At 49.0% G+C, this 26,534-nt stretch overlaps 1 protein-coding gene across 8 annotated transcripts in view; it reads left to right on the forward strand.

Annotated features, from left to right (window-relative positions):
* Positions 1 to 26,534, forward strand: part of CXXC5 (CXXC finger protein 5) — a 107,365-nt gene that overhangs the window by 40,721 nt on the left and 40,110 nt on the right. Inside the window, exon 1 of one of the 8 annotated variants that reach the window (XM_084636006.1) lies at positions 26,245 to 26,264. The exons of the other annotated variants lie outside the window; for them this stretch is intronic. The gene's annotated coding sequence lies outside the window, so the exon portion shown is untranslated. Of the gene's footprint in view, positions 1 to 26,244; positions 26,265 to 26,534 lie in introns of those variants that run through there. 8 annotated transcript variants of the gene reach the window in all.

Below are 26,534 nucleotides of genomic sequence, written 5' to 3' on the forward strand. Positions count from 1 at the left end.
GCTATCTGGGAGGTCAGACTGGATGATAACAATGCTCCCTTTTGGCTTTGGAATCTATGAAACCGTGGGAGCACGGGAGGTCATCCAGCAGCCAGGCACAGAGAGGAAAAGCAGGAGACAAGGCCAGGCCCCCGGGGAAGGAGAGCATCAAGGGGAAGGGGGGGAGGAAGGAGGAGGAGGATCCAGTGAAGGTCACGCTGAAGGAGCGTTGCCAAGGTGAGTTGACAGTGACACCCCAGATGTCTCAGCTGACGGCTGGATGCTGCTCTGATAAGTCCTTTCATTGTGAAGGTTGGGCTTTGTCATAATGTTCATGTTACAACCGATCTGATAATCAGAAGACATTAGCTTTCATGTTGGGCCTATGGAGATCATCTCTGTGAACAAAACCAGCCATTGCTGCCTTGGTGTAGTGCACTTTTTGCAGAGTTGTGGTGCCTGGTAGGGCAGTGCTTGTGAGGGGCTGTGTGAGGGGGTGACGGAGCTGAGAGGGTAAGTTACAAGACCCTGTAAAGTGTATTCTTCACAGCAGAGAGCCACTTCTTTGTCCACTCATGTAATGGGCTGACGTGCATTTCTCTCCTACGCTCCACCCAAAGAGACATAATGTTGACTGGCAGCTAAATGCCAGCATGCCAATCTGCCAACATGCCGGTGAGCACACCGGAGGCGTTCCACTTCTGTCGGATTCCCCTTGCAACCTCTACAGCCTGACAGGGAATGTATGTCCTGAAGGCTGAAAATATCGCACATGTCGGTGAGAGGGACACCAAGCTGCCATTGCTCCAGGAGCTAAAGACTGACAATGCAACCACGTGGTCACTTGCATGAGCAAACACCTGCTCTGTGCGCACTGTCCTGGTAGCTGTATGTACAAATAAGTTACACACTTGCCCATGCATGTTTCAGTTTGTGGCATGCAATTTCAGTGGAACACACTGGAACATGGTCTATAGGGCAAGGCCAACTGAGTTTCTCCTTCATAGGGTTATTGCTCTTTCTCTTCCCCCTTCAACCCCTCTGCCCCCTTTCTGGGGCATGGAAGTGGGCAGTGGATCAGCTAACATATGAGAGAGGCATAGTTTTGTGGTGGGAGCACAGCAGTGCAAGCTAAGAGTGCCCGAGCTGTGGTCCCATCTTGGACACTAACTGTGTGACTTTGGGCATGTCACTGTGCCTCTCTGCCTTAGTTTCCCCATTGCTAACATGGGGATAAAAATGCCAGCCTGCCTGTCCTCTCAGGGGTTTGTGAGGACGTCTCCATGGCCCGCTTAGTCATTGGCCCAAGATAGCCATCAAGGAGGGCAGTTGGTGATGACAGTTTTTGGAAGGGTTGTCCCTGTCCAATAGGAACCGAACATTGACCCAGCCACCCGGCCATGATGCCAGTCAGTCAACACCAACCCAGGACAGATCTGACCGGTCACTGCCGAGGGAAAGCTCCATGCCCCATAGTCATCCACTCAGCTCTGGGCAGCTTCAAAGTAAACTCTACTGTTTGCAATGCACACCAATGCTCTGGAGGGCATTCTGTGCCAAAAAAATAAAAATTCTTTGCCAAGAAATTTAAAAAAATCTGCAAAGTTTTGTTTTGTCAATAAATAAATGCAGAGGCTCCAGCATGGCAGTGGGGAGCACAGGCCACTGGCTGCATGAAGGTGGGAGGTCACCCTGCAACCCCCCCACTCCTGGGACACGGACTTAGCAGTGGGGCTGTACTTGACCCTGACACAGCACAAGGTCTGGGTCTGCCCCAGAAATACCCTAGGGCCCTGCCTCTCTGCACCAGGTGCACCAGGTGTGGGGCAGGCAGACTCAACCAGGCAGGATCCAAGTGTATGTGGGGGTTCAGTGTGGGGTGATCCAGGTGTGGGGTGAGAGGATTCTCCGTGGGACAGTCTGGGTGCAGGCAGCTCAGTGGGGGATCTAGGTGTGGGGGGATCTCGATGCACAGAGGCTCATCGGGAGGGGGTTCTAGATGCAGGGGGAATGGGATTCTGCAGGGGCTTCCAGGTGAAGGTGGTTGGGGCTCAGCGGAGGGGTCTGGGTATGGAGGGTCTCAGCGAGGGAGTCTGGGTGCTGGGAGAGTAGGGCTTGGTGGGATGGGGGTCTGGGTGGTGCTAGTTGGGGGTCAGTGGTGTGGGGGTCTGGATGTGGGGGCTCAGGGTGGTGCAGGGGTTGGGGCTCATCAGGCTGAGGGTTTGATGCAGGGAGCTCAGTGGGGGTGGTCTGGGTGCAGGGTGGGTCCGGAGGCAGGGGACCTGGGTGCAGGGAGCTCCAGATGCAGAGGTTGAGGTTCAGTGAAGTGGGGTTTGGGTATGGAGGGCAAGGGGGGTTTTGAGTGTACAGGGTGAGGCTTGGTGGGGGTGTCTGGGTAAGGGAGGTCCGGAAGCACAGTGGTTGGGCGGATGGGGGAGCAGCTGAGGAACAGTGACCCCTCCTCCCCCCACAGCTGAGGAGCAATGGGGGCAGGAAGCAGGGGAGGATGCTGAGCTTCCTGCAGCTGGGGGAGGTTTCTGGGGGTGAGTCTGACAGAGCCCCCGCCACTCCTTGCAGGGGAAGAGGAAGTCCCATCCTCTCCTGCCTCCAGCCTAGCCGGGACTAGCAGCTGATCCCGGCTCAGGGTAGAAGTCACTGGCTGGGGTGTCCCCAGCCCTGTGATGATTTACCTCTCTGCTGGCTGATCAGGGTGCCTGAAATGATGTACCTGCACTGCTAGGGAGTGGTGCGTGACTGCTCTTGCAGCTTTCCTTTGCTTCCCTGTCAAAGTAATTTTTCTGCGGGGAAGCAAAGAAATCTGTGGGGGACATGAATTCTGCACACACACAGAATTCCCCCAGGAGTAACACCAACTCCTACACTGTCTAATGTGGTGGGTCTTGACTCAGTTGGGGTCTTGGCTCTGTTGCTCCCTTTATGCAGAGGACCTTGCTGGATATTGACAATGGCTGCGTATGATTGAATATAATAATTGCTGCTGTGGGTTGGTGGTCACAAACACGAGCACAGCCCCCAGATTTCTCAGCTGCCCATGCTCAGATGAAGAACACCGTAGAGTTTTCAAAAGCAACTGGTGACTTTGGGTGCTTTGTGTTTGGGGTACCCAACCTGGGACCCCAAAAAGGGGGCTGATTTCCAGCACCAGCTCTCTGCATATCAGGCCCATCTAAGGTCTCTCAAGTAGAGTGCATGAAAAGGGAGGCGTCCAGAATTACAAGTCACTTTTGAATATCTTGACTGCTGCATTTGGGCTGTGCAATCAGAATTCAGCTGATCTAGAATTTTTCCAACATAAAACAAATGGCCCAACCTAGGCAGTGCTGTCTAATGGGTAGAGCTGGGAACTGGGAGTCAGGACTCATTGGTTCAGTTCCTAGCTCTACTTCTGATTCATTGGGCCAGTCACCTTGTAGCTCCTTGCCTCTGTTTACTCATTTGTAAAATGGGACTGATAATAGCTGCTTCATAGAAGGCCTGCGAGTTTAATGCGATAAAACACTGAGACACTCAGATGAAAGGTACTGTTAAAACCCCACATGTTAGGAAGGGGATTTTTTGTTTTTACTCTCCCATTGCATCAAATTCACGGCTACTGCTGACCCAACTCAATGTGTGTTCTAGATTCTAAGGCCAGAAGGAACCATCGTGATCATCTAAGTTGTATAGTACAGGCCATAGGCCCATGAATTCCTGTTCGATTTACAGCGTATAGTGAACTCCTGCTATTCCCTAGCTCTGCCCCAGGCCCCTTAGGAAGGGACCATGGTTTTAGTGCCTCTGGTTACATGCTCTCACCAGATCTGTAGATTCACAGATCTCTGGATCACTAGTTCTTGCAGTTAGTTCTGTAGCCAGTGAAGCTCCTCTGTCAAGTGCCCAGCACGTCTGCTCCACCCACCCGGCTCAGCCTGTCATCCAGCGTCTCCGGGGAATGTGGGGCAGGACACATGGAATCTGGCATTTCCAAAGGGAGTCAGGTGTCCAACTCCTTCTTAAAGTCACTAAGGTCTTCTTGGAAATCCCAGCCTCAGTGACTTTGGAGCGGATCGTGTATGGGGTCAGCCTCCTGCTTCAGGGGCTCAGCTCCTGCAACCGGCTTTGGCTGTAGTAGGAATTTGGGATACACAGCATCACTGAAAATCAGGTATCTTACTTAAGTGCCTGAATCGAAATGTGGGTACCTAGCTTTAGGCACCCAGAGTGGGAAATGCTCGCACTAGTGGCTAGGCACGTACCATGCTTTGCCACTTGTTTCCACTGTGGATTCCCTAATGGTGGCCAGCAGGGATTAGTGACATTATTCACGGCCCTTGTTCCCATCACTGTTGCCCTCACCCTTCCTTTGCTTGTTGGTTCGTACCACAAATGGGAGGTACCTTGTCTTCCTTTAGCTTGCCGGGTCTTTGGGGCAGGGCCTGGCTCCCACTGTGAGCACGTAGAGCACTTAGTGCAATGGAACGCAGAGCCTGCTCTGGGGCTCCGAGTGCTACTGTAACACACATCAGGAATAACAAGTACAGGTTACGGAGAGTGACTGAGACTGGCGCGTCTATTCCACCCCCTCTTCCCTTGATGCGTGTTCCTATTCTCAAGCTTCAATGGGAGTTTGCCATCCATACACAGGGAAGAATCTTGCCATTCTGGGGACATCAGATTCAATTCTACCTCCCCAGCCCACACTTCCTGCGCTAAGCCTGCCATGGAGTGGTGCTGTGTGCTATTAGACTGCTGCTAAATTCCTTCTAGAGGTGGCTGCATGTCAGTGCTGGGCCGAGGGAATCTGAAATTGCTCCCAATGGGAGGAGTTGTGTGAAAGTAGTACATGATGGGCTGGATCCTCAGCTGGTGTAAATCAAGGCCACTCCATTGAGGTGAGTGAAGCTACACTGATGACACCAGCTGGGGATTTGGCCCTGTCTATTGTTTTTAAATCTGCGACAGCGTGAACCCTTTGGCCAATGGTGGAAATACCCCACCTCATCGGGATCTCAGTTCTACCTGGCCAAATGTATGTTGGTAAAGAGATGGTTCTTCCCTCTGTCCTGGCCAGAGTGGCTTGTAGCAGCTCTCTTGCTCCTGTCAAAGGCAGTTGTGCAATTCTCCCAGAGTTCAGGGGTGCAGTGCCAGGCCCTAGATGGGGGCCTTCACCTAGCATGAGCAGCTTCTTAGGAAGCCATGTAATTTTCCAACAACTGATCTCCTGCATTAGAGGCTTCCCTGCTGCTCTGTCTTTGTTCCTTTAGCTCCTGGTGTGGGGAAAGGGTACAGGGAGCCCTTTAGCCTTGTGTGTCCCAGTGCCAGCCCATGCCAATGGGAGGAGACTGGTTCCACTGACTGTTCAGGAAGCCCTGTTCATATACACAGTCTAGGCCCTAGATCGGTACGGTCCCCGTCTATGCCTCCACTCCCAGACTCATGAGCCTTGGAAACTCAGCAGGCCACCTAACCTGTTTGCCCTTCTGTCCTATAGGTCAGCAGCTGAGGCTGAAGGTGGTGTCAGTAAGGGGGGGCAGGGGTTGGAGGAATTCGGGCCTCTCTCTGTCTACCAGGAACTTCCCCCTTCCCCTAGAACCTGACCAGCTGACAGATGCAGATCTCAACAGCTGCGTGTTCATATGCAGGGCTGTATCCACCCTGCCGCTAGCCCATCTGCAGCGCTGTCTGTGTCCCCGATCTTGGCTTTGGCTGGCCTGGAAGAGGAGCCTGGTTACAGAGACGGGGCGAGATCGTCTCCTGCCTTGGCGACGCAGTCAGCGACAAGCCAGGATTGGGATAGCTTCAGAGTCAGCCCAATGTTGCTTTTCCTGTGCTCTCTGGGCAGGCACAGCTGCTCACACCCTGACACGCCCACTGGAGTCAATGCTGTCAGTACATTGTTGGTCCGTGCTGAAAGAGGGCTGATTCATGCGGGTGCCAGCTCTTCAAGGACAGATGTCTGTCGAGGAATTTCAACCACATTGTCCCTGGGCTGGCTGGGTGTAGCTAGGATCCCATCGCTGCTGATTGGCTCTGTCCACAGAAACGTTGTAGCACAGGGCCCTTGCTCTGCAAGCTCCTCCCATCTACCCTACGTCAGCCCCCCTATTCAGGAGAGGCCATGGCTAGTGCACTAGTGCACTGAGCCCACCGACGCCTTTCACACAGGCCACAGGGCTACTGGCCAGACCTGGTTTTGAACTGGCAGCCCAGTGGGGCAGGCCTGTGCCCTTCATCCACGCCCATGATCCCTCCAGTCTGCCATGCATCTGTCATTAGTACTTGATTAGCTATGTAAGGGTTTTCATCAAACCCTTGGCACCGCTTGGTGCCTGGGGGCTGCCTTGGCCCTGTCTGATCTGCTCCTCTGGTGTGCAGAGCCAAGAGGTTGCTGCCTGTGGTTGGGTGACAGGTGGCACTGCCGAGACCAAACGAAGAGCCTGACTTTCCACTTCCTTCTGCTGACAGTAGCCCAGTGGCACTCCATTGGTTTCAGTGGAGTCACTCCTGATTTGCACTCCTCCGAGCAGGAGGTCAGGCCCTGGATATTTAAAAACAGTCCCTGCCCCGTGTTATGTAACAACACTGAGAAACCTAGTGTGCCTTTCACCCATTTACACGACTTGTATCTGTTGCTGCATTTCACGGAACCATGCAAGCAGACGAGCACACCATCTTCCTGTCTGGATCACAAGCAAAGCTGTCATAATATTAAAAAGGACAAACCCTTTGATATTGGGATTAGAATAGTGGTTGGAAAATATCCATCGTATTATTCAGAAATCACGAGCCAAGCCCTGAAAGTCACGAGACTTAAAAAATAATAAGTGTTGGGTTCTTTTTATTGGACCCTCAGAATTCACCTTTTTAAGCTTTTCCTTGCAACAGTGAAAGCTAGAAACTTTGTTTCTAAAAGAAAAGCTGAGATTCGCATGTAACCCTGTGACTCCAGGAGCTGGAACTTTAAGAAAAACACCAAGCATCATGAGACTCGCAGTAAAATGGCAATGCAATGCTGCATTCTGCTCTGTGTCCCGCCTGTGTAATCCCACTGAAATTAATGAAGACATAAGAGTGTGACTCAGTGTTATGTGAGATAAAGCCCGTAGGGTGGTTCTCTTTTTAGAAATCTTGGCGCTGGATCGCCCTTTCCTGCTGTAGCACTCAAAGAAGGGGCTAAGAGAGGGAACTACAGCGATATTCCCTTCCCCAGTCTGTCAGAGTGGGAGGGGGATTTGCTCTTTCTGCAGCATTGGCAATGGCTGGAGGGGCCTCCCCAAACCTGGAGAATCCCTAGGGATATATGTGGGTTTTGGGAGACCTGGGCCACCCATGCAGTGGCCTGCACGCCAGCTCTGTGCTCCCTCCCCTCCCATTTGCTGGCCATAGCAGCCCATAGGATTCCAACCTTTAAACGGGCTGAGTGGACCAGGCCATACAGCTCCAGGGCATGGGCATGTCATAGAATCATAGATTGGAAGGGACATCTGGTCCAACTTCCTGTTCAAAGCAGTACAAATCCCCAATTTTTGCCCCAGATCCCTAAATGGTCCCCTCAAGGATTGAACTCGTAACCCTGGGTTTAGCAGGCCAATGCTCAAACCACTGAGCTATCCCTCCCCATCTTGCCAGTTGTGTTTGATTCGGGGCTTGCATTAACTGACCCTGTCCTTCTAGCTGCAGGAGCCTCCTGGCCCCATTAGATGATCTTTGAATACAACAGGTCCTTTCCCCACTGAACTCAGGGCCTGACGTTGCCATGTGTTGGCTCCAGGGGCCCTCCAGGATAATCAGCATGTTCCCAGGATCAGGCCCTATCTGTTCTCAGCATGGTCCCAATCCTGTATCGAGACCCCTGTGCCTGCAAGGGTGTCAATATAGCATCTGGGCCTCAACGAGAAGCTCCAGTGAGCTGATCAGATGTTCCCACTGGCAGCCCTGAAACCCTCCCTAACTCTGCCGCTGCTGCACTGTCTCCGACCCTGCTGCACTGCCCCTGCAGAGATGTGGTGCAGGGGACGGAAAGCTACTTCCAAACCATGCTCTACCACAACCCTTTTCTCAAGCCCCGCTAGCGTCGTGAATCATTGATGAGGCAAAAATGAAACCAATTAAGGAAAAACTTTGAAGCATCTTCTTGAAGGGCCCAGTGGCAGCATTGGAATTAAAGAGATCCTGACAAGTCGTTTTGGTCTAGATTTTGACCTACTATAAATATCTATCTATCTGATCAGAAATGTGCCCTAGATTTGCATTCTTTTTTAAAGTAATCAGCTGTTCCATTGCCAAGAGAAAAACTCCATTATATACCTAGGTTTTGGAGGAGACGGAAAACTGAGGGTCTGACTGCTAACGGTCAATAAAGATCCCATTTAGCCCCATTCTAGTTAAATTCCAGTATTCGTAATTCCATCCTGCCTTCCTAAATTCCACCTGCAACTTCAATTGTACACAGTATTCTTCTTTATATACAGTCCTAAATTGTTGAGCATTGTTGTTGTGGGCTGTTAAACAGCTGGAGTGTTCCATACAGAGTCAGCTGCTTTTCAGTGCTAGGTGAAGCATATCTAGTTGGCTAAAGTGCTTTGGATGGCACCAGGTGGAGGCGCTACATAAGAACATACTGGATCAGACCATCTAGCCCAATATCCAGTCCTCCAACAGTGGTCAATGCCAGGTGCTTCAGAGGGTTGAATAGAACAGGGCAACCATTGAGTGATCCATCCCCTGTCATATACTCCCAGCTTCTGGCAGTCAGAGGCTAGGGACATCCAGAGCATGGGGTTGCATCCCTGACCATCTTGGCTAACTGCCATTGATGGACTTATCCTCTGTGAACTTATCTTTTTTGAACCCAGTTATAGTCTTGGCCTTCCCCTGGCAACGAGTTCCACAGGTTGACTCTGCATTGTGTGAAGAAATACTTCCTTATGTTTATTTTAAACCTGCTACCTGTTAATTTCACATGGTGATCTCAGGTTCCTGTATTATGTGAGGGGAAAACAACACTGCCTTAGTCACTCTCTCCACACCAGTCACGATTTTATAGACCTCTGTCGTATCCCCCCATAGTCGTCTCTTTTCCAGGCTGAATAGTCCGAGTCTTTTTAATCTCTCTTCACATGGGAGCTGTTCCAAACCCCTAATCATTTTTGTTGCCCTTCTCTGTACTTTTTCCAAATTTAATATATGTTTTTGAGATGGGGAGACCAGAACTGCATGCAGTATTCATGGATTCATATAGAGGCGTTATGATATTTATTGTCTTATTATCTATCCCTTTCCTCATGCTTCCTAACATTCTGTTTGCCTTTTTGACGCCGCTGCACATTGAGTGGATATTTTCAGAGAACTGTCCACAGTGACTCCAAGATCTTTCTTGAATGGTAACAGTTAACGTAGACCCCATCATTTGTGTGTATAGTTGGGATTATGTTTTTCAATGTGCATTCTTTTAATTTGTCAACATTGAATTTCATCTGCCATTTTTTTGCCCAGTTACCCAGTTTGGGGAGATCCCTTTGTAACACTTCGCAGTCTGCTTTGGACTTAACTATCTTGAGTAATTTTGTAACATCTGCAAATTTTGCCACCTCTTTACCCCTTTTTCCAGATCATTTATGGATATATTGAACAGCACTGGTCCCAGTACAGACCCCTGGGGGACACCATGATTTACCTCTCGCCATTCTGAAAACTGAGCGTTTATTCCTGTCCTTTGTTTTCTGTCTTGTAACCAGTTATTCATCTGTGAAAGGACCTTCCCTCTTATCCCATGGCTGCTTACTTTGCTTAAGAGCCTTTGGTGAGGGACTGTGTCAACGGCTTTGTGAAAGTTCAAGTACACTCTATCCACTGGATCCCCCTTGTCCACATGTTTGCTGAGTCCCTCAAAGAATTCTAATAGATTGGTGAGGCATGATTTCCCTTTACAAAAACTGAATTGACTCTTCCCCAACAAATCATGTACATCTGTGTGTCTGATAATTCTGTTCTTTACTATAGTTTTAGCCCATTTGCCTGGTACTGAAGCGAGGCTTACTGGCTTGCAATTGCCAGGATCGCCTTTGGAGCTTTTTGTAAAAGTTCACATCACCTTAGCTATTCATTTGGTACAGAAGCTGATTTAAATTATAGGTTACATTCCACAGTTAGTAGTTCTGCAATTTCACATTTGATTTCTTCAGAACTCTTGGGTGAATACCATCTGGTTCTGGTGACTTATTACTGTTTAATTTATCAATTTGTTCCAAAACCTCCTATCTAGACACCTCAATCTAGGACAGTTCCACAGGTTTGTCACCTAGAAAGAATGGCTCAGGTTTGGGAATTTCTCTCACATCTTCTGTAAAGAAGACCTATGCAAAAAATTCGTATAGCTTCTCCGCAATGGCCTTATCCTCTTTTAAGTGCTCCATGAGCATCTTGATTGTCCAGTGGCCCCACTGATAGGTTGGCAGGCTTTCTGCTTCTGATGTACTTAAATCTTTTTTGCTATTACTTTTTGAGTCTTTTGCTAGTTGCTCTTCAAATTCTTTTTTGGCCTTCCTAATTATACTTTTACACTTGACTTGCCAGAGTTTATGCTTCTTTCTATTGTCCTCAGTAGGATTTGACTTCCGGTTTTTAAAGGATGCCTTTTTGCCTCTAACCGTGTCTTTTACTTCGTTGTTTAGTCGCAGTGGCACTTTTTTTGTCCTCTTACAAGGTTTTTTAATATGGAGTATACGTTTAATTTGAGGCTCTGCTATGTTTTTAAAAAGTTTTTGTGCAGCTTGCCGGCATTTCACTTTTGTGACTTGTACCTTTTAATTTCCATTTAACTAGCTTCCTCCTTTTTCTGTGGTTCCCCTTTCAGAAGCTACTGCGGTGGGCTTCTTTGGTATTCCCCCCCCCGGAAGTTAAATGTAATAATATTAGGGTCGCTGTTACCGAGCACTTCAGATATTACAAATGTAATGTCATGATATAATCATCGTTTTGGCTGGACGCACCAAACAGGAAGATGTGTGCTCCCCTAGCTGGCCTACTTCAAACTAGTCATGAACCAGCATTGCTGTTTCTGGAGCTGTGCATGATCCTGTGTCCTGGGAACTCTTGGGGTCTTCTGCTCTACTGGATTGGGGGACTACATATCCCTGTGTGTTGAGTGGGGAAGGCGTCTGAGAACCCTTTGTGTGTGTGTGTGTGTGAGCTTGGCCCTGGGCAGCTTACCCGGGCACTTACAGCCAGCACTCTAGAAGGGTGGGGGTCTTCTATTGCATGGATCTGCTGGCAGTGGCCTCCACACAAGGGCATCTCCACTCTAAGGGACAGTGTAGTGTCTGCAGAACAGCTGTGCTCCTGGGTTGGGGAGGAAGATTCCTCCCCCTCAAGAGCCATCAGTGCAGATCCCCAGTGCCTGGCCCAACTACTGGGACTAGGCTTTCAGAACAGGATTTGCTCAGTAGTGTTTGAGAGGAAGCGGCCTGACTTTAGAAAGCAGGGCCCAGTTCTCCTCCTGGACCAGAAGACGTCCACTGGCTGCAATGAAGCTGCTCCTGGTATAGACGGGTGTGAGTGAGAGGAGAATCAGACTCAGAGAGTCCTGCCTCACTCTCTCCCACTGTATACCCAAGAGACTGCTGGGCATATGAAAGCAGAACAGGAAGGAAAAGTTGGGGGAATCCTCTGAATTGAAGACTCAGGTCCAGATTCTCCTCTCTGTTACCCTAGTGCAACCTCCTTGGCTTGAGCTTCCTTGTGCTTGTTTAACTGTGAGGTGAATTCAGGTCTTGGCAGCCTTGCTTGGAAGAGATTTTTCAATGCATTAAAATTCTTCTGCTGAAGTTTTGCCCCTGGAAAGTCAACGCTGCAGCGGTTAGTTCACACCTGGAACTCAAACACTGCTTAATGATTTTAAAATGAGATTCCCATGGCACCTTCTCTCCGTAATGCATTCCCTTTTGGTTTCAAGTCAGAAGCCGAGCGATGGTTTTTAGGTTTCAGGATCAGGCCTTACATGCTCCTTTTCATAATGATTCTTTAATAATACATGTAATGCACCTCAACCATACCTTGATTCTCTCTTGCCTATCTGGTACTTACATGCTGTCCACCACAGGGAGACCTCCAGTAGGGATAGGTCAGAGAGTGGGTTTATTCAAGTGCTAAAATGCCCACTGGAACTTGGTCTGAGTCCACACCAAACCCACTTCAGCTGCCACTAAAGTCACACATCCAGAAGGACAGGCTTCACTAATCACTTTCACTCCCCACCTTCCCTCTCTGCACCGCTTAAACTGGCTTTGAAAGAAAGTGATTGGGCCTGGATTAGAGTTTTCCCCAGCCTTCTGTGTGATCTTCTTTTGGATCTTCCTTACACGGGTTTAGTCAGGAGTAACTCCATTGTGTGAGTCTGATGTAAAATTGGCATTAGCTAGATCGGGATCTACGTGTGAACATTCTGCCCTTCCACACTGCTGGGAAAACAAAGTGTGAGGGGCCAGCAAATGGGGGCGGAGAAGAGCTGGGTTTGGGTTCAAAAAAGTGGGCTAGAAATAAGGAGGTTGAGTCCTGCTTACAGTGGGACCGTACTCAGTGCCTGCTCAGTCCTTACACAAAGCGCAGTAGAATTTTTCCTGCATAAGGAATAAGACCCTGATCCTTCCCCTAATATGGACCCATGTATATTTGTTTGGCTTGGTTTTGTGAGCTGGTTGTTTATTTCAGATTCCACCTCTCGGGACTTATCTGGCAAGGGCCAGCTGTGATTTTGTAGGACTAACCCCTGTGTCCTGAAGGAGACAGTATCTCTGTGGTGCGATAACACCCACTGGCACTGACCTGCCACGTCGATTTCCCTTATTTGACATTCAATTATTGTTTTTAAGGATATAATTTCAGGGTTAATTAAACTCTCCTCTTTATTCTTTCTTTGACATGCTGGGAAATGCTCGCCCATCGTACGTAGGCATCTTGATTTCTAGCCCCGACTCTGTGCTTTCTTCTCTCTGCCTTCCTCCCCCTTTGTCACCTTTCTGACTAAAGCCATGTCAATCAGGCCAAAGTGACCAAGGCGTTCCTGTTAGGAAATCTGCAACTGTAGACTGGATTTGCTTCCAGGCCAACACTCACCCTGAATATAAACCCAACACTAAATCCTGAATATATATCTTAGAGCATGCTGCAGTCGTGCAGGGAGAATCTGCAATGGTTTGTTCTTCTCTCTAGGGCATCAGAAGCACAGTATTTGGCAAGGTCAGATATGGAGTCTGGACTTAACCATCTTTCCATGTGAGCGTCAAATACAGGATAAGGGACAGGCTTGTGTCTCTCTGTTGCTTGTCATTATTTTCAAGGACTCATGACGGGCATGGTCCCGCCTTCTGGTTCCTTGTTACTCCAAGTTTAGTCTACAAACACATCTCTCTTTCCAATTATTTTTAAAGTCTTGCAGCTCGTGTATGCGAATGTTTGGCAGCGGATTGTAAAGCCGCATGTTTTGAAAAGCTGGTCCCTGATAGTGCAGTTGTTAAGAGTGTCAAATTCTTTGCCGGGATAAATATCCCCTTTCATTGGAGGCTCTCAGCTGAAACTGCCACGTTTTACCTTATTGTCAAAATCGCTGCGGTTATGCCTGGTTTGCTGACCCACTGCCCCTCATCTCTGTTTGCTAGGCTAACCTCCCTGCCCAGAGCAGGGCCGAGAAGTGAACCTAGGAGTTCTGATGCCCAGTCCCCTGCTCTAACTATACTGCTAGGCCAAACTCTCCACTGCCCCATAGGAACAGGATGATATCTCAAGAATCCTGACTTCCAGCCCCCTGCTCTAACCACTAGACAATCCTTTCTTCCTTGTGCGGTGCTGCAGCATTCTTCATGAACTGTGACACTAATGTGTTCTATATAATGCAAAAGACCATGCCGGTAAAATTCTGCCTGAAGATTGACTCTGTGGGTGAAATAGGAGAATACAAGAGCTTCCCTCTCTGGAGGAGATCGAGCTTCGCCTGTGAGGAAATGACTGTCTCAGCATAGGCACCGATCTCCACTTTGCTTATGCGTCCCATTGTGATCTGCCATTTGTGTAACAGCTGCTCATCTCTCATGTCACAGCTGGATGGCGTAACCCCACCTTGTGCACCTGGTCTAATGGGGACGGAGAAATTTACAAGCCTTAAAATACATTGAAAACGTGGGGGCTGGCACTCCTCTCATTTACGTTGGTGCAAATGTTTCATTGACTGCAGTAGAGTCATTCCTGATTTACACCAATGTGTACATGAGAAGAATCAGCTATGCCTAGGCCTGATTTTCTTCTCTGGTGTAAATCAGGAGCACGGTCCCCCTCCCTCAGCGCCACTGACTCAGACAAGCTGTCCACTAAACCTGTTAGCTTATCCTCTTTTATCCCACTCTGATATTATCATCTCCAACATAAGCTTTTGCCTGGGTCCCGAATGATTTCCAATGTTTGAATGATTTGAACGGGCTCCGGAATTGTTATGGTTTCAACCTTGCTCTGCTCATGTGCTCAGCTGTTTGGACGCTTATCTGGGTACGTTGTCTGCATTGAAATTGCCCCAAATAAAACGAAAGGAATAAAGCTGTGGGCTGTTTTTATTTTAGCATTCTCTAACCTGATGATAATCCTGGCTGTAGCGCAGACCCGTGAAAATCCCAATTTGCGGGTGCTGGTCCGAGACAAACCTCCCAACTTGTTTTTTTGAGGTTTGTCCTTCGCTACTTTCTTTCCAGCTGGAAAATAACTAAGCCTGGGCTGGATTTGTGCAGGGCCTGGGTCGGATTTAATGCACTCCTTTTATTTTCCCATGTGTTCAGTGGTAATATCACAGTGGAAACAATGGTACTGCTAATCCATCTTGCTAGCCGAGGTGAAAACCATCCTGGTAATCCACTGGTAACGACAAGTGTTTTGACTATGACATTGGCAGTGTAATGCTACTTTGGTTGGAGGAATATATATATATATTTTTCAAGGGGTTATGTACTCAACAGATCTGAACAACCGGTGCATCTTATCTTGTAAACCCATATTTTGGCCCTTTAAAACAAAAAAAGTGCATTTTAAGCACAGTAGACAGTGATGGTTTCTTTGGAGCTGTTACGATCTGCCATGTACAATAAATCCGTTTTAGTTTGTGGATTACTGGTCCGATAGACCGTAACAGCGCTGTCAGACCCTCCTGGCATGGTGTGTCCAGCTAGCTCTGTGTTGCATAGGTCTTTATTTTATTTTATTTTATTTTCACAGAAATTTCCTAAGGATTTTTTCCATGCAGTGTGTGTGTGTACAGCAGCTGATATGGAAATCTCAGTAGCTCAGCTGCTTTCTGGGTTCCCCCCCCCTCTGAAAATACCCAAAGGCACAAGCCTACATTAGGGAGTAAGAGCCTGAAAATGTTTCAGTGTAAAAGAACGGCCAGTTTTTGAGTCATGGGAAAGCAAACCTTTCTTAAAAATTAAAAATGTGTTCATTAAAAAATATATGTTAGTATTTTAGGGGGTCATTTTCAAATACAACAGACACTGCTTTCATGCAAGGCAAAAATATGTAGAGAAGAGAATTTGGCCCAGGCTGCTACAATTGTATGCAAAGTTTTCTGCCAGAGCAGATTGTTATGGTTGAGTTATAAACCCCTGAAAAACAGGATTTCTAAAGAAAGTGCTGATACAACTCCCCACGATGGCCACACAAGCGATCCCGCTGCTGTGTTATTCTCCGCTGTCACCCGAGTGCCATATCAAGTGACAGTGTGTGTGACAATTTCAACACACCCTTCCCCCTTCCTGCCCAGTTCCCATCAAACAGATGGTTTTAGAAGTTAAGAGCAAACTCATCCTTAAAGGGGAACTGACCCGATTTCTTCAGTAAGAGGCGCTAAAGCTGATTACAGTTAATCAATTGCTTTTGATGCGCTGAAAATCCCATGTCCCAAATACAGACCCTCCCCCCACCCTGCCCTCATGCCCTCCCCTCCTAGAAGAACAAGTAAGCTTTGCGGCTTGATCTGAAAGTCTCCAAATTCCAGCTGTGTCAGGCCGAAGGGGCAAGGGAGAGTGTCTCCGAGCTGAGCACCCCCCCGCTGAAGGCGCTCTCCCCCAGTCCTCCATCCTGCTGACACCCAGGGGCTGCTGGTGCAAGTGTGTCCGCTTCTGGCAGCTTCATGGTATCCGCTAAGGAGAGAGGCTGCCTCCAACTAGCCAGGGCCTAAAGCAGGTACGGCTTTATAGAGAAAAGCCAACCCATTCCAAATCCCAGTGAAGTGAAGGGGAGTCGGTCTACTGGCTTTAGAGGCCCTGGAAGAATGCTTGTAGACGTACATGTTAGTTAAAAGACATTTGAAAGGCCTTTTACCTGCTGAGAACTGAGTTCAGATCCTCAGGTTTCCCTGGCTGATCCCCCTACTGCAGCAGAGGCATCACCAGGCCCCAGCACACAGGGCGAGGAGCTGCTGCCTTCTGCTGCAGGTGTGAAACGGGCCCTGTAGCTGGTGTTACGCCGTGTGACCCAAGCGGGTAGTCCAAGTTCAGACCCCTGGGGTTGTCCCAGTTGGGAACAGAAATTGACAATGGAGCCAGGTGGTTTCTTTGATGCAGCCTTTTTATTACAAGGCATGTCCTGCCTCTCCGAATCAAAACCAGAAGGAGCCGTTTCTTAGCTCGCAGGCCCAAACTTGGTTCAGCCAACACCCCCGACCCAGACCTCTCTAGGCTTCTCCAGGGTTGCCCTGTGCTTGCCGGTTGTTGCTTGGCTTTCTAGTTCTGTCCCTGACTCTCCCCTGCTGTATCTCCTGAGCACATACTTACCCCCCCCCAATGTACTTACCGAAACAGTACTCCGCAAAACCCCATCACCCACTCAGATCAAAACTCCTGCGTGTCACCACACCCCTTTTGTCTGAGGTGGGGGCTTGTGCTGAACTCCTCTTGAGAGTTATGTTAATTGAAGGATGTGTTCACACCCAGTCTCAAGGAGGTTATTGGCTCAGGCACTCGTACCTCTCAGCAAAGCCCGGGGCAGACTGCCTGGTCAGGGAAGAGGGGCTGGTTTAAAGGTGCAGCTGGGCTGTGCACTGCGCCTCTAGGAACGCCGTCCTGCAGATCCATGCTTATTCTGGCAGCAACGCTGACCCCGCGTCACATGATTGTTTGCTGTAGTGCCCGTGATACGCTGGGTACTTTCCAGACCAATGAGTCTGGGCAGACCCTGCCCCACTGAGGGCAGACGGACAGACAGAGGCCAGGGATGGGAAATGGCAGAAGGGACTGTCCATATGAATCAAGAAGAGGCATTGTAGGCAGCTCGGCAGAGGTGTCATTTGAGAGGGACTCAGAGGTGGGGAGAAGAGGGCCCTGCGGTGGACGTAGACAGGAGGGGAAGAGCCTGGCCATTTTCCAGAAGCTCCGCCCACCCTGCACCCTCTGCCGGGGTCCCTGGGGTGCTAGTATCAGTTGTCGTTTTTCTGAGTGTCCTTCCATGATGAACTGTATCAGGCTAGGGGGGAGTTTAACCCAAGTATAGGGCGTGTGGAAGGACTTCTGTGCTTCCAGCCACCTGATGGGTTGCTCAGTACTGTCAGAGGGCGGCGGGGCTGGGCCGGCCATGTCGTGCTCCGGCCGTAGCCCAGTAACCCTTTGACAAAGGAGGGTACGTGTATGTCCTTCCTCTCTGCTCGTTATCTTGGCCCTTCCGCACTTTCCTCTCCTGATATCTGTTGCCCTTTCTGTTCCTTTTCTCCGCCTGTGGCTTTCCTGTGTTTGCCCAGCGCTTGGCTGGACGGCTGCACCCGCCCCACGCTGGCCTGTTTGTAACGTACATTGATGAGTCTCCCACAGATTGCAAGCCGGCAGTTTGAAGTGGCTGTGGGAGACTGGCTGGCCATGGGGCTCAGGAACAGGGCTAGAGAGCTGACTGCCTTGAGGGTGCTGGTTCAATTCCAGCTCAGCTCAGCTCAGCTCAGGAGAGGTCTGAATCAGGCTCCTATGCGAAAGGAGCTAGTGGCTTCCTCCATCCTTAGTGGTTGGGCGTCTGTGTCATTTAAAACCCACCCCATGATGACCGTAGCTCCCCTTCTCACCCTCAGGGCAGCACCAAGGTGTATTGACAGGGCAGTGCTGGTGTTTGTGCTTATCCTGTGATAAGAAAGAAGACTTCTTCCTGCAGCTCCCCCAGCACCAGACCAACCTGAGCAGGGATCAAGAGACACAGGGCACGGCTGTGTTTCATTTCGTGCATCTGCCCGACACTTATTCTCTCTTCTTTGCAGTCTCTGCTGCAATGGCTTAGCCCTTGCCTGTGACTACGGCAGGCCTAGGAGATTAAAGAGTCGCAGCCAGCAAAGCCCTGTGCGTCCTCGGCATGTGCCCACCACCCGCATCTCAATCGTTGGCTTCCACCGAAGCAGCAACAGGAGGGATCGGGGGGGGGGGGGGGCGCTTTGGTACTGTGGTCAGCCAGGCAGCCAGCGCAGGAAACACTTTCATCTCTCCCCTGCTGCAGATGAATGCGTCCGGCTCAGTGTTGTCTGCAGTGCTCTGAATTCCAGCTGGGCCAGGCTGCCCATTCATCCAGCCGATGAGCTCATGCCACTCCGGGCTGCTGGTTAATTGTGGCACCTCCCCTTTGCCTGCATGACGACTGCTCCCAAGGTCAGGGCGGGAGCGAGATGTGGAGGAAAGGGAAAATCATCAGCATTTCATCTAGAAAGGGAGCCCGGTGCCAGGGCTAGGATTGCAGGGGCTTTGTGTGGAGAATGCCGCGTGGCTCACTAGGCAGGCTTCCCAACCCTGTGCTGGGGTTGCGGTGTGCAGGATTGGGGTGCTTGCCATTATGGGGAGGGCTGGAGCTGGCAGGGATAATGTGGGGTGGGTCATTAGTGACTGAGGGCTGTGGAGGCCAAGTCTCTCTTTCAGGGTGTGTGTGTGAAGGGAAGGGGGGGATCTCCAGCTGGAGGGGAAGGTCACAGCGGGTACTGACAGAACAGGGCCTGTCTCCCCCAGGCACCCTGCTCTGAAGGCCTGCATGTTTGGCACATGCCCAGGCCCAGCTCTGAGCGCTCCACAGTCCTCCGCCAAAGTGGTAGGAGCCCTGCCTGGTAAACCATAATACCAGCGAAACGTTGCAGGCCAGCTGCTATCTGGCCACTTGCATGCACAGATAATGGTGAGTGCACGTCCAGTTATGCACACCATTGTCCATGCACTCTGTGATGCAGCCCTTGCATGAAACTGTGGCAGTGTTTGGGTATTGTCGCTGGAAGGCCCCCACCCAGCTAGCTCTTCAGAGCCCTTTTTTAGGCACTTACAGCTGGTTAGCAGCGCAAGAGCCTTGTTCCATGCATGAGAAAGTTGCACTGGTTTAACTCAAGTGGGTTTTTAAGCCAGTTCTGTTGAACCGGTGCAGACCTCATGTAGACACTCTGATTTGGGTTTAAGAGTGGCTCATTTTGGTTCATCTTAAACCGATTCCTAATTAACTGAAACGAGCCTGGTGTATTCTGAAATATGAGCATCCACCTAAAAGTTTGCACCAGTTTAACTAACTTGGTTTAAATTCACATCTTAAGGTAAAGTGGTGCAACTATCTTGTGGAGATATATACCTGTAGGCCTTGTCCACACGCAGAATGGTACTGGTTTAATTAAACTGGTTTAGGTAAACCAGGGCAGACCCCTGTATGGACACTCTAAATTGTATATAAGAACGGCTTATTTCCATTTAGCTTAAACCTGTTCTTAATGGACTTAAGCTAAACTGCAGTAAGCCACTCTTAAACCAAAGTAAGAGCATCTACATGGGGATTTGCACTGGTTTAATGAAACTGGTTTAACTAACCCAGTTTAAATTCACAGCTTAAGTTAAACTGCTGCAATTCGCCATGCACACGAGCCTTGAGAACCCCTCTTGGGTTATTCCCCTAAGTTAGTTTGTTTTACTTCTTCTCCTCTTATGAGGATGGTGATTTCTGTTACAGTGGCTCCTGGAGGCCCAGTATGCAAGGTGCTGTACATTCACAGAGAATGAAACAGACCCTGCTCTGCAGAGCTTACAATCTAAATAGACAAGACAGGCAAACAGTGGGAGAAAGGCAGGATTGTTATCCCCATTTTACAGGTGGGAAGCTGAGGCACAGAGATCCTAAGGGCTAGTCTACCTGGGGGCTGGAGGTGTAATTTCCAGCTCGGGTAGATCGAGCTAGCATGCTAAAAATAGCAGCGCAGCCACAGTGGCAGCCATGCTGAGTACGATCCCATGTAAACCCTAGCTCCTCCCATTGCTAATGCTGCCATGGCTACCCAACTGTTTTTAGCATGCTAGCTTGATCAGAGCTAGCACGGGTATGGCTACATCTTCCAGCTCCAGTGTGGACATACCAACAGGGTAAATCCTAGCTCTGTTGATGTCGGGGGAGTCTTGCCATTTCAGGATTTCACCCTTAAGCTTCATCTACACTATGAACCAGGGGTGTGATTCCAGCTCACATAGACATTCCTGCGCTAGCTGTCACTGAGCTAGGGCAATAGAAATTGTAGCATAGCCACAGGCTAGCTACCCCAACTACGTATTCCTGGGGTCTAGGAAGGTTTGTGCTGGCTAGCCCATGCCACTACTCACCAAGCTACTGCAGCTTCACTGCTGTTTTTGGCATGCTAGCTCAGCTGACCGCTCGTGCGAGGACATCTGTATGAACTGGAAATCACACCCTTAGCTCCGAGTGTAGACGTCGTCTGACGCCTGGTCTACACTACATGGTTAGTTTGACATAAGTTGCCTTGCGTCAACCTAGTTGTGGAAGTGTCTGGGCTTAAATTTGGTTCCCATCAATGTAAGTGCCTCTACACCCATTTAGTAACACCACCTCCCCAAGTGGTGTAGAGTCACACACAGTGGATGTAATTAGGTCAACGCAGTATCTACACTGCATTACTTATATCCATAGGCACCAACTTTCCTCGGCACCGGTGCGTGCTCGCACCCCCCCTGGCCCCGCCCCAACTCCAGCCCTTCCCCACCCCACCCCCATTCCAACCCTTTCCCCAAAGTCCCCGCCCAACTCTGTCCCCTCTCTGCCCCATTGGACCCCTTCCCCAAATCCCCACCCCGGCCCTGCCTCTTCCCCGAGTGCACTGTGTTCCCCCTCCCTCCCAGCCCTTGCCGCATGAAACAGCTGTTTTGCAGCGCAAGCACCCACTAATTTTTCCCCATGGGTGCTCAAGCCCCAGAGAACCCATGGAGTCGCCGCCTATGCTTATATCGACTGTCCCTGGCTTTCAGGCACTGTCCACAATCCCCCACAATGATAACACAGTTGATACAAATGCTCCTGGTGAGGATGCACACTGCCAACACAAGGAGCCAAGTTTGCACGCACACAAGTGATTTAAAGAAAAGGAGTACTTGTGGCACCTTAGAGACTAACAAATTTATTTGAGCATAAGCTTTCGTGAGCTCCAGCTCTCTTCATCGGATGCATTCAGTGGATGAAGTGAGCTGTAGCTCACGAAAGCTTGTGCTCAAATAAATTGGTTAGTCTCTAAGGTGCCACAAGTACTCCTTTTCTTTTTGTGAATACAGACTAAACACGGCTGCTACTCCGAAACAAGTGATTTAGTAACTGGTGGCTGTATGCCGACATAAGTTAAGTCAACATAATTTTATAGTGTAGCCATGGCCTGAGTGTCCAGCCCAGAGTTACGCAGGAAGTCTTTAGCAGAGCCAGGAGTTGAAGCCAGGTCTCTTGTGTGGTTGGTCAGGGCTTTAACCGCAAATCCATTCTACCCAATGAGCTGATGAGGTTTGTGAACCAGTGACTTTCATGGCATGGCCTCTTGGCTATGAAAACCATTGATTATATGATGATTAAACAATTTAAATGTAGACCCAAAGGAAAAAATATACCTTTGTTTTTCAAATTTCTTCTGTAATTTAAGATCCTTTTTTAAAAAAAAAAAGCATTTCAGTTCACCTTTAAGGTCATACAAATCAGGGACTGGAAAGGAATATGGATCAATGCGTAGATACATCAGATGGTGAGGTGTTCTAGCCCTGAGTCTTTGGGGGCTGCATATAATTGGGACTTGGAGAGGCAGCTGGGTCAGTTCTCTCTCTAGGAGGGAGGCGGTAGGGGTAGCAGAGCTCTTGGTGCCTCAACTCCCTGTCCTTGCCCCATCGGTGGAACAGACAGCTCTGGAGTGTATGTTCAGTGGCTGCAGTGCCCTGGGAGGTCAGCTGGATTCAGAGGCATGCTGGTTTATTTTAAGTGCTGTCTTTAGTCTTTGCCACTGCTGCTGGGCCATTATAGGAGGCTTTGCGTTGCATTGCATCAGGGGGATCTGTGATGAAGGGATGGGTGGTTGAACTTGCCACATTGGGCAAGTCAGTCAGGAGTCACAGTTGCCTAGAGGAACTTGTGCTGTACCATGGTCTGGCAAAGTCACCCGAGTTAGAGCCTTGGCAATGTAAGCATAAGAACATAAGAATGGCCCTACTCGGTCAGACCAAAGGTCCATCTAGCCCAGAATCCTGTCTTCCGACAATGGCCAGTGCCAGGTGCCCCAGAGGGAATGAACAGAACTGGAAATCATCAAGTGATCCATCCCCTGTCGCTCATTCCCAGCTTCTGGCAAACAGAGGCAGGGACACCATCCCTGCCCATCCTGGCTAATAGCCATTGATGGACCTATCTTCCATGAATTTATCTAGTTCTTTTTTGAACCTTGTGATGGTCTTGGCCTTCACAACATCCTCCGGCAAGGAGTTCCGGCAAGGTTGTCTGTGTGCTGTGTAAAGAAATACTTCCTTTTATTTGTTTTAAACCTGCTGCTTATTAATTTCATTTGGTGACCCCTAGTTCTTGTGTTATGAGAGGTAGTAAACAACACTTCCTTATCTACTTTCTCTACACCAATCATGATTTTATAGGCCTCAATCATATCTCCCCTTAGCCGTCTCTTTTCCAAGCTGAAAAGTCCCAGTCTTATTAATTTTTCCTCATACGGAAGCCTTTCCATACCCCTAATAATTTTTGTTGCCCTTTTCTGAACCTTTTCCAATTCCAATATATCTTTTTTGAGATGGGGCGACCACATCTGCATACAGTATTCAAGATGTGGGCGTACCATGGATTCATATAGAGGCGACATATTTTCTGTCCTATTATCTATCCCTTTCTTAATGATTCCCAGCATTCTGTTCGCTTTTTTGAGTGCCGCTGCACATTGAGTGGATGTTTTCAGAGAACTAGCCACACTGACTCCAAGATCTCTTTCTTGAGTGGTAATAGCTAATTTAGACCCCATCATTTTATATGTATGGTTGGTCATCCTAAGCCTAAAATGCTTTTGTTTGGGTCCTTAGCTTAGTCATGCAATAGGAGTGTCTTTCTTATGCCAGAGATATTATCTACTTTATTTGAAATTCTAGCATAGCTGCTTGTGGGCCAAATCCTCTGATCAGCTACGTACTTGATGTGAGTGGAGCTTTCTTAAGTAATCAGGAGGAAAATTTGCCCGTGTCTCTTATAATCATATCTGCTTATTTGACTGACAAATGGTCCAATCCTGCTTTCCTTGCGCGCCCAAAACTAAAATTCCTGTTAACTTCAGAATCAGGTCCATACTAAGTTTGTACTGCTCTTAATCCTAGTAGAGCTGATACAGTTACGAAGGAGCAAGCTGGATTCTCTTCTTGCCTTGTGCAGCATCAGGAAAATCATCAGCTAATTTCTGATGGGAGAATCTCTCTTATCGGTGGCAATGTGTGGAATAGGAAGCACCCAGCCAGATTCACAGATCCTAGGTGGAGTTGGTCAATAAGAATGATCGTATGACCTTTTAATAGGGCTGGCGTGATAGAACAGGAACTGATAAGGATTGAGAAGCCCAGTATGTTATTCCATCGCTATGGATGAGGCCTGTGAAGTGCTGAGTTATGCTGCACAAAACAATAAAATGTTAGCAAAATATTTCAAGGTTGTTTCCATTTTGCAGGTTTCAAAAAGGACTCCTTTTCCCCCATTCATTTTGCAAACTGTTCTCGATGAAATCTTTCTCAAAACGATTATGGTCATTCTTAACTCACCGAAAACCCATTGAAAAAAAGTCACGAAAAATGTCCTGAAAAATTTCCAAAAAGTGAACGGTTCTTCATGGCATTTTTTGTTTTTAAAAGGCCATTTGTTGACCAAAAAAAAAAAAAAAAAAACCTCCAAATTTTAACTGGCTCTGTCATTGGGGACCCTCAATCCCTATGGAGTTCGGTCTGCTCTGCTCTTGGCAGGATTGGGACTCACCACTGTCCTTTCAAACCAGTTCTCAGGTGTGAGATGGACCAGCATTTTGGAGGAAATGGACATGCAGAAGATGCCATCTTCCTTGATGATTTGCTCAATGCTAATTTCAGTTTGTCTCCCCTATGACACCTCCTGCCCCTCCACAGCCTGTGCTACAGCTCATCCATACACAGGGATGTGCCTACCTCAGGGGAGCTGGGGAACAAAGGAATTGTCCATCAAGGCTAGTTATGAAAGCTCCTGCCCTCCTGGTTCCTCCTCCTTAGTATTTGTTTCCTTCGCTCTTGAAGCACGTGGAGTCCATGACGCAGCTCTTCCTGGCCTCCCTCTCCCCCCATCTAGGTAAAGAAGGTAAAAAGAAAAGGAAGAATTGAAGGATGATGAAAGAACTGGGCATGTTAGAGGGCCCTGTGTGGATGCCAGTTGCATTCTGAGTAGACACTTGGGGACAGGAGTATGTTGGGTCACAGGAGCTACTTCCCCAGTGGTGGTTTCCACTTCATGGAGTCTGTTCCTACCCTTCCCAGCTCTCTCAAAGGCCAGGTTTGAACGTGCTGTGTCCATTCCCTTCTCCACCCTTTCCAGAGCTGTGCTCTGGCCCTGTTTGCAGTAGAAGGGGCATCAGGAATCTCTCTTGCCAGGAAGGGCAGTGCCTGGGGGAACAGTTGCCCCACATGGAATAGGTTTCCAGACTCTTTTTCCAGACCAGCCTCCTCAGCAGGATGCTTTTCCTGGGCCATGGCCCCATCCCTCTGGGAGTATCTTTCTTTCACCCATGGATCTTGTAGCCCTGTCCCTATAGCCTCTTTGGTAGGCTGCTGGATCTCTGACTAGGGCTGCGCGCGGCCCCTCTCCATGGGAACTCTGTGCAGCTCTGAGACAGATCTTGAGGAAGGGGGATACCACCCTGAGCAAACTAGAGCCATTATTGCCAGCATTTTGGTAAGGCCTTGCTTGAAATTACTGCTTTTCCCTGTGTCTTTTCCCCCCACAGTTCCGGGACGTGAAATAGCTCCAGTCTAATGTGGAGGAACAGTTTGTCCCCTAGTACCAGGGTAGCTTTGAGATGTGCAGGAAGGTTCTAACCAGGGGAATAGGGGGTGCTTTATGGGTTTTTTTTTAAATAGATCATGTCTTTCCGCCTGGTCCCATTGGCTATCCCCAAGCAGCAGGCCAATGATTTTGTTGGTAGGTACCTGGATACTCACAACAGAGGTCTGAGCAAGTGGTTCAGGCTGAGCTCTCTGGCGGATGTCCTTGCATTTCGTCCTCGTTCCGCTCTCTGCTGGGCGGATCTTGCCTCTTGCATGGTGTGGGGTTTCCTGCCCGTAGCGGCCAGGTTAAGCATAGATGTGGATGCCAGCTGCCAGGGCTGGGAGATGGTCTTTAAAGGGTTGCAGAGGCAGTTTATCATGCCCTCCCTTAGTCATCAATTAGCTGCGCTGGCTATACACATTTCTTTCTTTTAATCTGCCCTCATAAATCAGTCCCTCACGCCCCCAGTCCTCTCGGTTGCTTTTCTCTGAATTCCCTCCAACTTATCTGCATCTTCTTGTTACTGCATCACCCAGAACTGAAAGCAGTCTCCCGGATGAGTCATAATGAGCTGGATTAGTCCCTGTCTCCTGCTTGCTGCGTGAGATGATGTGTGTGCAGCCCAACACTGAGTTATCTCTCCTATGGTTTTGTTGCTGCCATGTCTCACTGCGTGCTCTGCTGTCCATTCCCTTTGGACCAGCGCGGGATCATTCCCTACAGTATATTCCACAGCACTTTGGCCAGGGAGCTTTAAAATAGCTTCATAACGTCTCATGTAAATCAAATAACATTTCTGTCTAGGTGGTGTGTGAGGTGAGCTATTCATAGGTTTGATTGGGCCTGGCAGGAAGTTCAGGAAATAGGAAGCCAGTTTCCAAGATTAAACTCTTCTTAAGAGGTGGAGAGAATGTTTTCTCAAGACCCGGCGTCATGAGGTCTACATGCTGCAGTTCAAGGTAAGTGGATGGGTGCTCGCTACACCTTCTGTTTGCTTGGGAGTCTAGCACAGAATGGGGACGAGGCTTGCAATGATGGAGGATTTACTCACTCTTGTGGGTAATCTTTCTTTTGTTTCTCAACTGAGTAAGAGATAAGAAGGGCAGAAGTATCTGCATCTGTCTCGAGGAACAGTTCTTTGATTAATAGATTCATAAAGTTTATGGCCAGACGGGACCATTAGATCTTCTAGTCTGACCTCCTGCATGTCACAGGCCATGACATTTCAC

Source organism: Lepidochelys olivacea, assembly GCF_965140295.1.
Source record: "Lepidochelys olivacea isolate rLepOli2 genome assembly, chromosome: 8".
NCBI lineage: Eukaryota > Metazoa > Chordata > Testudines > Cheloniidae > Lepidochelys > Lepidochelys olivacea.